The sequence below is a fragment of the Ambystoma mexicanum genome, chromosome 7p (genome assembly GCF_040938575.1).
Source record: "Ambystoma mexicanum isolate Mex_15411 chromosome 7p, UKY_AmexF1_1, whole genome shotgun sequence".
Classification (NCBI taxonomy): Eukaryota; Metazoa; Chordata; class Amphibia; order Caudata; family Ambystomatidae; genus Ambystoma; species Ambystoma mexicanum.
In genome coordinates, this window is record NC_090939.1 from 574,066,247 (window position 1) to 574,081,326 (window position 15,080).

Below are 15,080 nucleotides of genomic sequence, written 5' to 3' on the forward strand. Positions count from 1 at the left end.
TTTTGTTCTAAGGCCCAGTGACAGAAACGTAACCATTTGCTACGATATTGCTTCCTAGTGGAAGCTTTCCTGGAGGCCTACATAATAGCAATGTTTTGTTCTGACAAATGCAAGTGGGAGAAGGCTAGCTTTTCAGGAACCAAATCTTCAAGTTGAGCAATTGAGGGGAGGGGTGAAGACCTGCCCCTTCTGTTGAGTCAAAAGATCTCTCGAAAGTGGAAGATCTAAGCGGGGATTCCCCGCTAACTCCAGAAGATCTGGAAACCGAATCTGGCGAGCCCAGAGCGGGGCTATTAGAATCATTGTCAGGCTGTGTGACATTTTGAATTTCAGCAATATTTTGTGAATTAATGGAAGAGGTGGGAAGGTATGAAGTGTTAGGTTCGACAAATCCAGATGTAGAGCATCTCAGAGGTACTGAGGATCCTGACCTTGCCTTGCACCCTGTGGGCAAAGTGAGTTGTGTTGGCTGGCAAAGAGGTCTACTGATGGATGGCCCCACTTCTGAAATATCATGTGTGCTACTGATGGTTTCAGCTCCCATTCGTGGAGAGCAGACTGTAACCTGCTTTGTTTGTCCACTAGGATGTTCTTCCCCTTGAGATGGAACGCCAACAAGTAAATGTGATTTTGAATGGCCCAATACCAATTTCTTTCTGCTAGGAGACACAGGGGGCGGGAGCAAGTCCCCCCCCTGCTTTTTGATATAAAACATTGCAGTGGTATTGTCTGTTACAATTTTCACCACCTTTCCTTGAAGTGTGGGAAGAAAAGAGTGAAAAATATGGCTCAGTTCCAGGACATTTATGTGGTCCTTCCTTTCCTGTGAGGACCAAAGACCGTCAGCTGTTAGACTTTGACAATGGGCACCCCAAACGTACTCTGAAGAGTCTGTTATTACTATTTGGTGAGGGGGAGGTTGAAAGGGATACCCTATTAGCAGGTTATCTGGGGAGTTCCACCAAAGCAGAGAGTCTTGAACTTGGCCTGGAATTTGGATCCTTATTTGCTGGGGATCCGACAGCTGATTACAGTTGAGAGCAAGACGCCACTGGGTAGTTCTCATATGGAGCCTTGCAAAGGGAACTAGGTTTATGCAGGCGGCCAAAAGGCCCAAGAGCCTTTGAAATCATCAAGCTGTTAGTGGCTGGTGGGTAAAGAACCGAACAATGGTTTGTTTAATGGCTTCCACTCCTTCCAAGGATGGAAAGGCTTTGTGCAGAGTATCTTTAACTACTCCTAAGAACTGGATCCTTTGCGAGGAACCGAGTTGGAATTTTGTTAATCTATGGAGAACCCCAGGTTGAACAGAGTATGGCAAGTGATTTGCAAGCTCTGAAGCAATGGCCCCGTAGACTGGGCTTTGAGAAGCAGGTCACCTAGGTAGGGGTATAGATGGACTGTCTGTAAGCAAACGTAGGCTGCCACTGACCCCAGAACATTTGTGGGGGCAGAATCTAGCCAGAAGGGTAGACATGTGAACTGGTAATGAGACCTTCCTATTGTGAATCTCAGAAACTGATGTGGTGTTTGTAGATGGGGATGTGAAAATAAGCATCCTGTAGGTCTACAGATGCCATCCAATTGTTTGGGTGTAGAGAAGCCAGAACCTGAGAAATGGTTATCATATGGAAAGTATCCAGAGACAGAAATTGGTTGAGGTCTGAAAGGTCCAGAATTGGACGGATCCCGCCTGATTTCTTTATCAGGAAGTAACGCAAGTAAAATCCCTGACCTATTTCCTCTTGGGGAACCAATTCTATTGCTGCTAAAAGGAGCTTTTGAATCTCTTCTAGGAGCTTGGGATGATTTTTGGAGCTTTGGAGGCGAGGAGGGTGGAATAACTGGAAGGGCAAGGCGGTAACCATGTTGAATAATATTTAGAACCCACGCCTCTTGAGTAATGGTTTTCCAAAAAGGGAGGATGTTGGAAAGCCTTCCTGCTACCGGGGTTGTATGCTCCTTTATGATGGTTGGAGCGGAAGGTATGTTCATGACTGGGGGTAAGTCAAATAGACTTCTTTTGCTCCTGAGCAGAATTAGAGGAAGAGGGAGGGGCCAATTTATTCTTTGTCTATACTTCTCTTTTTGGAAGAGTAGTAGGATTTAACAGAAGTGGAAGAACCACGGTTGCCTTGTGTACGTGGTTTAAATGCCTTGAAGTCTTGGTGATATGGTTGTTTCACCGAGATGTACCTGAGAGTTAGCTGCTGTGACACTGGTCTGTCTTACATTTCTGTAGGACCTCATCTGTAGATGGGTCAAACAATGTTTTGTCATTGAATGGAAGGTCCAGCACTTTCTCCTGAATATCCTGGTGAAGGGAAGAGGCAGACAAATATGCGTGCCTACGCATGCAGTCTAAACTAGTAACTGCCCTAGCAGCTGTGTCAGTTAGGTCTTTAACGACTTGAAGCTGTTGCATAGCAGCTTCTCTGCCTTCAGAGATCCAGAAAAATAACTTTTCTGCGGCTTCCTGAGGTAGCATGTTAGTGAAGCGTTCCAGATTCTCCCAGTCAAGGCTATTAAACCACGCCAGAACTGTAGCAGTGTTAACCTGCCTAAGTTGTAAGGTAGAGGTGGTGTAAGACTGCTTACCTTGGGTCTCCAATGCTTTTGCATTTTTGTCAAGCAGTGAAGCTGGAGATGGAGAAGGGTCTTTACCCTTTGTGCCAAGGGCAGGAAGATTTCCCATGAGTATGAAGGGTTCGTCCTTCGGCACCTTGTATTTATTCTGTAGGGCCTTGGAGATGTGGGGAATCGGAATGAGGTATTCTCCAATGAGCTAGAGTTCCACTGCTCCATAACAGACAATTCCATGGGCAGTGGAACCTTAGATTGCTGTGATAGCAGTTTCCCCAAAACACTAGCCGTTTTCAGGCTTATCCTTTAGTAACAATGTCATGGAACAGCTTACATGGTGAATGAGTGGTGTCCTCCTCTGAACCCGAGTCAGTGTCTTGACATTTTCTATTTTTTGGGTGGAGGAGCAGGGGCCTCATTGTACCGGTAAAGGGTCGGGAGTAGGGTCGACTGGAACCGATCCCTGAGGTAATACTGGTGACATTTTGTCCTTGATCCGTTGAGCCAAGACTTCGAGGAAGGGCTCAGAAAGCAGTGTTTCCTGAACAGTGTTAGTGATGTTGTTTGCCATTTGGGAAGGGCTAGGTAGAGGTTCTTCTAATCTGATAGAAGTAGAAGAGTCAGCCCTATTAAGCAGATGGGTAGGATTGTAAATGTTTAACACCACCGGTCTAGGCACCTGAATGTTGGTTAGAACTAGTTGGGATCGAGGTGGTGGTGGCCCCATTGTAGGTTGACCCAAATTGTCCTCAGACTGAGGAGAAAAATTGAGCCAAAATGTGAGGAGTCTGAGCTCTCACGGGAGTTCTGAACAATTGTTCTGGTGGAACTGTAAACATTTTGGAAGAGTCAAAGTCTTCTGAGTCAGAAATTAAAGTTGAATTATCTTACTGGTAATATGCAGGTACTCACCGGGTGATGTATACCCAAACAGCGGATGCAAGCATGGTGGGGAATCGGCTGCTGAAAAATGCTTCCGGCAACAGATGCACTGCTTGAAGCCTGTCGCATACGGCATGCGTAGAGGGCGGCACCACAAATTGAAAAAAATATGTAAAGAACCAATCACTAGGATAAAAGGGAGGGACAGCCAAAAGGAACGCCACGAGTCACAGCGCAGCAAGAAATTCTGACCAGCCGAGTAGGCGGAAAAACAGGAACTGGCTGTGGACCGTTGATGACTTGAGGGTAAATTGTGGGCCCGGCGTGAGGAGGGATGCACGTGTGACGTAGGCCCTTGTCCTTCTACAACTCTTAAAGTGAAAGCTAGCTTTTTCAGCCAGCTTTTCTGTCCCGCCTGCGGATGCAGGCGTTCCCCAACCAGTTGCGAAGGAGGGAGAGCCAGGACGACAGAGAAACAGGTGATCACACAAGCGCAGAAGAGGAAGCTCAGATACAAGAAGATGGAAGAAGATGATAGGGAATGGGCAGAGATAAATGGCGGAAGTAGAAAGAAGAGAGGGAAGAGAGGAACAAGAGCGACTGAGAAGGGAAAAGGAGAAAGCAGAAGAGGAGGAAAGAGTAACAGATAGAGGAAGAGGCGAGGGGAAAGGCAGAAGACAAAGCAGAGGCAATTACAGGTCAAGAGAAAGAAAAGTTAGTGATCAAGAGCATTGTTAAAGAGCATCGGCGTAGAGAAGAACAAAGGGACAGAAGACGGGAACGGGAGAGAAGCAGAGAAAGACGCCTCAAGGAGGTAGCAGACATTAGGACAGGACCAACACGGTTAAATGATGGGGAATAGGGGGGAGAATAAGGATACTGTATAGGAGCAGGAGGGATAGTGCATCCATCCCAAAGACAAGTAGGAGGGTAGCAGGATCTCCATTGAGGGGGATAGCAACTCACTGGACAGAATAACGAGGAAGCGCCTTCTTTTTGAAGCTGAGGGAAAAGAGGACCGCAATGATAATGGGGGAACCATGGGGTCGGATGAGGACATGGGGGAACGTGACGAAGAAGGGAGGAGTCCATGCCGCCCATCCAGGGAAGTAAGCCCAGGACAGGAGACATATATAGGGTGGAGAGGAAAATATTGGTAAGAGTAAGCTAGGATCCGACGAGCGCCTTGAGCGTCCCAAAGGTAGATCACAGTGCAGACAAATTTGATCCATATGCACAGAGGCTAAGAGCCTTACCCGGAGGAAAAAGAGCAACCAAAGATGTAGGTAAGCACGACAGGGGAGTAGAATTGACAAAGTTGCTGTTGCGAGAAAAGGGAGGCGGACAACCACAAATATACTGTGGCAACAGATGAATAAGGATAATTTGAGGTGCAAGTTGCCCCATTGACCGCTGGAGTGAGGAAACGGATATGTGCATGAGAAAGGTTGAGAGCAGGGACGACACTAGCAGTGGGCGACATGAAGACCTTGCTTTCAGCCATCCTTGGGGAGTTAGCTGACGATGTGAGGAAAAGGGTCGGACATACTGGTGTGACAGTACAGAATACAGCGCACGATGGCGTGCCGTTTAACAACTGCAGAGCAGATGTATGGCAGGCTCTGAGAGTACAGTACTCGGACACATCAGACATAAGGGTGATTATAGACATTGCACCCGCTCGGTGCAAATGGGCAACTACAGGGGCCAGGCAATCTGTAAAAACCCTCAAGGCTGAACAGAGCCCCAAGAGAAGTGTCTTGAATTGGTAGGTGCGACCTACGACCACAAGGTGTAGATAGTAGCAGTGCCTCCAGATAGGGAAATAAGCATTGGCTAGGTCTAGTGACGTCAGAAAATCCCATTCTTGTACCTGCTGCATCGTTACCATCTTGAAAGACTGGGCTTTAAAGATCTTGTTTACCACCCAGAGGTCCAGTATAGGCCTCCAACCACCAGACTTTTTCCTTGTAAGGAAATATCTTGAGTAGACTAGTGTAGTCTTTGTGGCACATTCTCTGTGACACCTTTGGACAACAGTGCTTGGACGTCCTGTTGTAGCAGCTGTACTTCCTGCTCCGCCTTCGGCCATGGAGGGATGGTGGGAGGCTGCCTGACTAACTCCAGTGTGGGGCCCTGCTAGAGATGGGATAGCACCCACTTGTTGCTGGTGATGTTGTGCCACTTGTGGACGAACTGAGACAGCCTTATCCCCAATGGGGTGTGAATGTGGGGTGGCTGGAACAGAGGTGGGTCATGTTTCTTTACCAACTAGCCCCTGGCATGTGAGGAGCCTTGCTGGCGTTGATTACCCCAATAAGATTGAGACTTGGTCTTATAGGCGTTTGATGTCGCATAGGCAGGAGACTTGCAGAATGGTGATGGGGACTGGTAGGAAGGTCGATACACCCATGCAGTTCTTACACAGGACTTCAGAGTGAAAGGCCTGGCGCTTTTGCTGCAATGTGCCATGGGAGTGTGCAAGTTTTGCATCAGTTGTAACGGCTTGCAATGTCTCATCAACCTTCTTGCCAAAGAGATCACTGCTGTAGAACGGCAAGTCAACCACTTTTGCCTGAACCTCAGGCCTAAAGTTGGTAGCCTTGAGCCAACCTTGTCTGCGCAGTACAGCGCCTTCACCAATTGCCAAGAAGCCGGTGTCCACAATATCCATCGAGACTGTAGTGCATGATCAGATGCCGCGTCTCCTTCCCCAAGAAGGGCGAAGGCCTTCTGCTCCTGGTCGTCCAGGAGCAACCTTTGGATGGGGCTCATCTTGAACCACAGCTCCTGGTTGTATCTAGAGAGTATAGCTATGGCATTGGCCACCTTGATGGTTGAGGCGGCTGTTGTAATCACCCTCTTACTAAAAGTGTCGAAGCGTTACCCTTCTCTGTCCAGGGGGAATGAACAGGAAGAAGAGGGATTGGCGGAACGTTAACAAGACACTGCAGAGTCTGGGGTTGGTTGAGACCCAAGGCATGTTGGGGCCGGAGTCTGGCACCCATTTCTTATTGCATCTCTCCTTCTTGGGAGGAGCAGAGAAAGGGTTTGTCACCATTAGTAAGCCATCTTCCCAGATGTCCAGCAGGGGTATGGCCACAACCGGCTTTCGGTGTTGCTCCTGTCGCTGGTACAGCAGGCTGTCCTTTTTCTGTTCATCTGGGGCTAGAGCCAAACATCCGTCATCCTAGACATTAAGGGGTGGAAAGAGCCTATTTCGCTGTGGGAGGATCTCATAGGGGAACCGCATCTGGTTTGCCGTCTGCAGGTATGAGGTCACTAAATTCATCTGTGCCTGTGTCCGTCGTGTGTGTATGGAGGCTTGGTCGTATGGGACATCATCTCAATCTGTGTCAGTGAGTTGTGCTGGCACTGAGGGGTGGTGTTTCCTCATAGGGTGAGGGGGGGCAGGTAGGCCACATCCACTAGGCTGAGGCGTAGCATGGTTGGGCAACCTATCCAGCAGCTCTGACACTATAGATTTCAGAGTGTCCAGAATATGCCAGGAGATGTCCCTAGGTGGTGCAAAGAGTTTAAGGATGGGGCTTGCCCTGGTGATATTGCCCTAGGTAGAGGACGCTGAGCAGGTATCACTTTAGGTGGAGGCATGCTCCGTTTGGGGATGAAGGGGATCTCCTCCACAACCGACTTGTCACCGTCGTCGGAAAAGACCGCCATTGGATCTTCAATAGGCTGGAGGATATCTTGCAACACAGCCGTAGATGACTGTACCTTCTCCCGGGAGATCCCAAGAGCCAGTGGAAGAGGGCGAGCAGGTGGTGGCAGCGCAGCCAAAGTGGATAACTGGGACGACGGTGTAGTAGTGCCAGATTTAATTGAGCTTGTTAACAGGGTTGTCAATGGTGCAGCAGTGGATGAACTACGAATGGTCGTTGATGGGATCGATTTTGTGGTCAACAGTGTTGTGACTTTTACTGTGGTTGCCGACCAGAATCTTAAGGTCGACAATGGAGCCGTAGTTCTTGTCGGCTTTGCGGTCGACACAGAACATGCCTTTTTCTGAATGGAAGACCAGGATGGAGGTGTCCTATGAGCCTTCTTTTAGCTACGAGATGCATCCTTGTGCAACCTAGACCTCTTAACAGAGGTGGCACGCTGCATCTTTCTGCCTTGCCTGAGTGAGGCAGACTACAGACCAAAGAAGAGTCAGAGGCCCACCGTGCGTCATTATCGAGCCATGCTACCAACCATTCGGGTGGGGGTCTGAGAGGGTTTTATTTGAGAAAGTTTGGCAGATGTCACCCTCCTGTATGATGTGCGTCGTGTGCAAGCAGTAATGGCAGTGGTCGTGGAGATTCTCAATTAAGACATTCTTCAGCCCAGAGGGGGCGCATGCCTTGAAGAGACTCGCCATTTGAATTCATCCATGATGTAGTCCTCAACGCCGAAGAGTCTGAGACAAGAATCTTCTCACGGAACAGACGGTGATCAGCAGAGAAAAAAAAACAAGAGTCGACGGAGCACAGGATCCTCAAACTGTAATCGGAAAGGAAAAGTTTCATTGTATATTCTGAAAAACTTTGAATATCGAAGAGAGATTTTTATGAGGAATTCCAACATGTAATGCACGGTGGAAAAATCTGGAGATGGCTACCAGGGCTGGAGCAAAGGGAGCCTCTACTATTGGATGAGAGCAGTCTGTACCAAAATGACTATAATAGGAGACTAAAGTTTTCATATTTAAAAATAAAGTGCTCTAAATTACCAAGGATCCCCAGCGAATATGTGCTTAACACACTGAGCGCTCTTCAGAACCATTGTTCCGCTCAAGCTTATAGATATTCATTTCAACCTTGTTTATTTCATGTAATCAATACTCAAAGAAAGGTAACAACGCTACACAGGTTGTACTATAGAAAGCACACAAACTATAAGCACTACAGCGAACACAGATTGTGTTACAAGATTAATCGGTCAAATCAGACCGAAGTTGTTAATACCAATCAGGCAGCAGGCACCGAGCCTCAGCAGCACATTCTAAAATCTTAAGATATGTGTAACTAATATTTAGTAAAATAAGTTCATTGCATTCTTACATCAGTTAGTCAGGTGGGGCCGTCAAGGCGGGTTAAGTGCCCCTTTTGTCCTCCCATGAAGAGGTCTCTGAATGAGGTGATTTATAGCTGCAATTAAGCCATTACCATTTAGAAGGCTGGCAAAGAGCTATCTCAAAGAGATTACATGTGATGTGTTTTGGGCAGGTAGTGGGTGGAAATGCCATTGGGTGGGTAGAAATATCAACACGGACAGGCTGCGTGTGTCTCTGCTCACATCTTTGCTCTCTCAGTCACTTCCATTCCAATAGTTTCAGTTTAAAGGCACTGCTAACAGCGCGACCTAAAAGTCCAGACTAAAAATAGTACTTCGGGCAATGCTAGCATTAATTGGCACAGCCATGCTTTTATGCTGTGGCATTACTGCCATTATTGATAAAGCAAACATGAGAGGGATTACTTACATGGGAATGCTGACCGTTCTATGACGTTTGTTCAACTTTAACAGGTCAAATCACATTTTGCTGCATACTATTTTACCACAAAATGTATGCCCTCGACCCCACAACATACCAGAACCCCACTCACCTTCCCTGCCGCCCTTCTTTCTATATACCAAATCCACCATTATCTTTTCTGCTACAATAAAGGGTTAAAACTATGCAGCAAAATATATTTCTACCAGATTGTTAGTAGAACAAAGTGTGGAATATTAATCTGACATATTGGTGCATTAGTCGTGGAGTGGTCTTTTTATAGTGGCGTTGCTTGCATTATGGACAAAGCCAACATGAGTGTTCTTACAGTTGCAATACTGGCATAATGGACACATCTAGTAGGAAAAGGTTATGTTGGCAAAATACTGGCATGCATTGTAGACAGAGAAAGCACGAACCTGTCTTCTTAAACGAACACTGCATTTTATTGTGGCCAAAGGCCACATGAAAATGCGCCTGTGTACTGCTGGTGGCTTCTACTGGATTTTTTTATGCGTTAGCCTACAAATCGAAATTGCATCATCTTTGAGCCCATTTTCACAAAAATGGTTAGACTAAAAGGCATCATTTTCACCCAATATTTAAAAAAAAACTATTCTCAGGGGGAGAACACTCCCAAACCGCTTCAATGGTTAGGGGTCCGTTCTCTGCACGGTAGTTAATATTTATGCCCCTCCAGTGAAATAATGCAACAGCCACCACTGCCAAAAAATGTCCTTTTAAGGAAGCTATTTTTAGACTAGAGCGATCACTGAGCTGACAGAAAAAAGAAAGGCAACATGAGCGATCATGCGCACTGCACAACATGTGAATAACCCGTAATACACGTGTACATTAACAGAAGCTAGGTTATCATAACTGTGATGCAAAAAATGATTTCCATTTCACGTTGGCACAATTGGACTTTCTCAATGGGGCAGGTGGCTGTACATTTCGTCAGCAGTGGATAGAGGAGACGGTCAACATGTGATGAAATATGAGCTTAGCCTTACTTCCAAGAGCCAGAACATCAACACCAAGAAATATCACTTTATATAAGCAGACATCTCCCAGGGTGCTTTCGATCGGCTTGAGGAAAGGATCAGGTGCAAGCAATCCTTATCTGTTGATTTTGAAAGATTTAAATTAAAGGTAATACTATTCAAAGCAGCACAACTATTTTGTATTGCCAAAACTGAACAGAAAAACTGCTCAACAAACGGTAGGTGGGCGTTTTGTGCTTGAAAGCACCATAAGTAGTTCGGAACAAATGCCCAACTTCTCTTGCCCTATGATGTGTCACACAAAGTGCAGAGATTGGTCTATCAGGGTCACTAACCCCAACCGCATCGATATCAGTGACAGATTCTTCATGAAAATGGCTGCAGATGCACCCTGTATTGAACTGATCACAGTCACAAAGGCTGAAGCCTGCATTTCTCTGTGTTGCTGTCCTCAGCAAGCAAATATTAATTCGGAACCCAGGTTCTCTCCCACCCCCATGAGCAATAGAGACAGCGGTAGAAGGGTCGAAGTGTACGAAAATAAGTAGTGAAACCAAGTTCCCTGCTGCCCCCCACCCCCTTCTCCACAAACTCCAAAACCACGCCCCCTCCAACACGCAATCCAAACCACAAACAAACGCACCTGCTGTTTACAAGAACGTTTAGTGCAGTTCACTTAAGTGCACGTTTAAACTTCTAACTACACTTAATTTAATTAGAGGAGCAACGATCACAACCGCTCCCGTCCACTTCAACCACTGAATTGAGAAAAACATGTCTACCATGGGGTTTCTCCGCTGCCACATCGATTGCCGGTCTTCTCCCTCACGACGACTTTAATGGACATTCTGAGCCAACACTTATCAAGCACTGGTAATTCCTCCAGTATCAGTCCAGTGCGATTTTCTAAAACATATCCCATCTGCACAAGAATACAAGGAACCCCAAACAAGTTCTGTCTTCGAGCTAAAAATTAGTGTACATAATGCTTCCAAAAGGAACTCTGTGCTACGAGGTGTTGCCACCCATCACTGATTTCTCAGCGGGTCTTTCCAAGTCGAAAGGAGATATGCCAAGGTGTAGAGTAGAGGAGGCAGTAACAAGTGGAAAGTGATGTGGGCCACTAATTCGGTTGGATTGAGATACGATGGGTCTCCTCTGGTCAGATGACTTCTCAGTGGTTAAGAGGGGTTGAGGGAAAAGAAAAAAAGTTTGTCATTGATAATTATATAATAAATTGTTGCTGCTAAAACCAACCCTGTGTATTCACACACATAGTTTAACCTCTAAATGCATTAAAAACTGCCAATGCCATTAGAACGCAAGGAGTATCTTTACGAATCCCATATACACCGCAGTCTAGTATGCATCCTTTTCAAGTTTTACACAATATTGCCCAGATTCTTTTAGCTTAGTTTGAGTTTTGTTTCGCACAAAAATAAATCAATGTTTTGAAACAAAACCGGGCAAAACAGAATTCTAAGAATTTAAAAATCACAGCCTTATAGTCAATTACAGACAGCAATCTTCATTTAATTCTTTAGCACTAGGCAATATATTTCGATTAAGATACTCATATTAAAACTTAATTTCCCGGAATTTCTTAATTCATTGCCACTATAAGACTATGAACCACCAGCATTCTCTTAGTAAATGTATGTTATTTAAAACTTGACACTCATTATCTAAGGTTAATAGCAGTTTGGCATTATCTTCATTTCAATGATATTGCAAAAATATTGCTAGGATATTTGGCATTGATGCAATAACGTGAAAACAAACACCTCTAAACAAATATTCAATTGCCTCACCATTTTGTTTTTTACTTTGACTTATTCACACGGTTGTACAACATGACATGCAACTGATCACATGTTTACGCATTGGTACTGACAGTTAAGGACAATATATCCCGACTAGCACAGACGTATCTGAAATCTTATTAGTAATATGAGACGTGTGCACAATTTCATGCGACTCAAGTATTAAAATGCAAAATGTTAATCCGGAGGAAATAAAAAGGCGGTAATGTTGACATGGCATCCACAATTGAAATGCACAAAGCATAGGGGCGCATTTGCGCCGAAGCAAGATGGCCGCCTGAGTGTGTAGCTCCGTACTATGAGGGCCCATATCCTTCGATATAACCCCATAAAATACATTTGGAACATCCATTTTTGCCATGGCTGCAAGATTGAACTGTATTCTACACTCGAGTCGAATTTGGGTTCTGGAGACCCCTGTGAACCACGCTATCACCACCGACTACGAGGCACGGCTGACGGCTGTTTTTGCCCCAGGACAGAGCTCCGTGGAGCTCGGACAGTGAAGCCACCCGAGCCCCCGGCGCAGGCGGCCTGTGTGGGGGAGGGGCATCGGAGCGCGCGTCCCGCGCTGAACAGCCGCGCAGCCCAACGAATCTCATGGCGGACCTGCGACTGCACTGTACCATCGCGGGCTGGTGCCGGGAGCCTGAGACCTGTGCTCCCCCTCCCATTCGGAGCCGGAACTGCGAACGGCCGGAGCAGCCGCGGCTGCCCCGCACTACAGTGCAGCCCGTCTCCCTCGCTCCCCCCTCCTGCGGCGCTCGGGCCACAGTCCGACATCAAGGTAAGGAGGGCGGGTGGCATGGAGCGGGCTCGAAAGCAGGGATCCTACTCCTGTGGCCGTGGACTGGCCTGGGGCCTTCTCCTCCCCCGACAGTGTGCGGATCTGCGGCGGCATTCAGCTCTCCCACCGCAGCTACTTAAGCCACCCACAAGTAGACCGCCCCTGAGGGAGCGACTCGGGGCCTGAAGCCCTTATCACCCCGGACACTGTGGGGGTCTCCACCCCCCCACCTCTTCATACCCAACATACCAACATCCCACTGAAGGACCAACCGGGGAATCCCTGATAGAGCGCTCTCTACCCACTCTAATCCATGGCCACTGTGCCTGCACCTTATGCACCAACGCTGCAGTGTCTCGGTCACTCACCACACGCCCCCTTGGGCTCCAGCACCCGCCTTACACTGAGCTGACCCGGCTATACTGGACCATCAGTGCCTTCATCCCCCATCAACTCTGCCTTAGGTGTCGCCCTCCCACGTGTCTGAGTCCTGCACATTCGGGGACACATACTAAGCTTAACAGGAAAAGCTCGAAGCGCACCTTGCTGCAAATTGCACACTGACCCTGACCCACAGGGCCGAAAAGCTATTGTGGGATTCTCACTACCTCTGAGTGCCTACTTTCGTCCAGGATTCCGCACCCTGAATCCGACCCTCAACATGACCAAGGGTGCTGGTGCTGGGAAAAAGCAAGGCTCATTAAACATGTTCACTAAAACGCCATCCAAGCCTGTCCCAGAGGACCCCGAGGGGCAACCTACTACCTCTGCCCCATCGGCTTCAGACGACTCGCAGAAGATGCTAGAATATATTTGGGATGGCTTCACTACACTCCATACAAAACTAGATGACATGAATGGGACCATCTCCTCCATTAAAGCCCATATCGAAAAAACGGATGGAAGAGTCGCTGAGGTCGAAACCAGATTGGGAGTTGCCGAAGACGACCTGGGCTCTCTACGTGCTGCAGTCTCCATGCTCACCAACCGGGTGACAGCGGTGGAGAAGAAAAATGACGACCTCGAATCCCGCTCGAGACGGAACAATTTGCGCATTATTGGAATACCCGAGGACAATATCTCAGAGCCCATGGAGGACTATGTGGAACGCATCCTAATGACACTCCTTGATGCCCCTAAACTCTCCTCGCAATTCGCCATTGAGAGAGCACACCGCTGCTTGGCCGCAAAACCCAGACCTGGCGCACCACGGCGACCCATAATAGCCAGGATTCTGAATTTCCGGCACCGCAATGCCCTCCTATGAGCGGCCAGGATCAAGGGAGAACTTCTCCTTGGTGCAAATAGGATCCACCTCTACCCGGACTACTCAGTGGCAGTGCAACGGGAGCGCCAATCGTTTATAGTCGTAAAAAAGAGACTTCGAGACTTAGGAGTCAGGTACTCCATGCGGTTTCCCACAAAATCACGCATTGAACACTCCAACAAAACGTTCTTTTTTACGATACCGGTGGAGGCCTCTAGATTCCTCGATGAGCACTTCCCTGGCTAATCCACTGCTGCCACAGGCCCAACATGTTATGGTACCTATTTGTTGAGTTGGGGCAGTGATGGGCCGCATTTAAGCTCACTCACAGAGGTTCTGGACCACGCACTCCTACTCTGAATGTACTTCTGATTATTCCTGTTGGATTGACCCTCCGTGCTTTGACCTTCCCTAGGAGAAGAATCTCACTTTGTTTGACTATTATTGATACCCTACGGTCACTCTTGGGCTTGTAGTGGGCCGGCCCCCTGGAGGGGATCCGGGCTCAGTGAAATGCTCGCAAGCATGATGTGTCATGGCTGGAATCAATGGTAATGCATAAACATGGTGCGGGGACCCACCTGTCTTTACCATAAATCCTCCACTCATTGAACCTAAGCTGAACGCACTTGTTACTCCTACTGTATTTTGTACTATCCTCACCCTCTTCCAGTCCGTCGCGCCACGGTTAGGATTGCTAACAGCCCCCCCAGGCGCTGATGCCGAATTATTTGTTGATGATTTGTTGGGCATTGGGTTTCATTCCTCAAGTTGGGGGAGGGATGTGGGCGGGGGGGCAGGGGGATTGGGCAAATCTTGGCAACCACCAGAGAGGGCACACGTGACATACTAATACTACACAGGACCCCGGATGGGGTAACGCATGGGCCTAAGCCGAGAAGGCGTGGACCAACACGAACCCACAGTACAAACTTCAGACTACCACTCCACGCAGATGGCGGATAACACCATAACCTTGATGAGCTGGAATGTTAGGGGTCTAGGCAACTACAGAAAGATGCGACAAATACAACTCTACACTGTGCGTCATGGTATCCAAGTCCTATGCTTGCAAGAAACCCACGCTCGCTCCGAACAATGCGAGAGATTCGCTAAACAATGGGGACCCCAGAGGTACCACACAAATTACTCTACTCAAAGCATAGATGCCCTCACCCTAATCCATAGGAACCTTAAATTCAGTTGCTCCCATTCGCATGTTGACCCCCTTGGGAGATAT

At 47.6% G+C, this 15,080-nt stretch overlaps 1 protein-coding gene across 1 annotated transcript in view; it reads right to left on the reverse strand.

Annotated features, from left to right (window-relative positions):
• Nucleotides 1-15,080, reverse strand: part of TMEM131 (transmembrane protein 131) — a 2,512,175-nt gene that overhangs the window by 2,190,229 nt on the left and 306,866 nt on the right. The window lies entirely within an intron of this gene.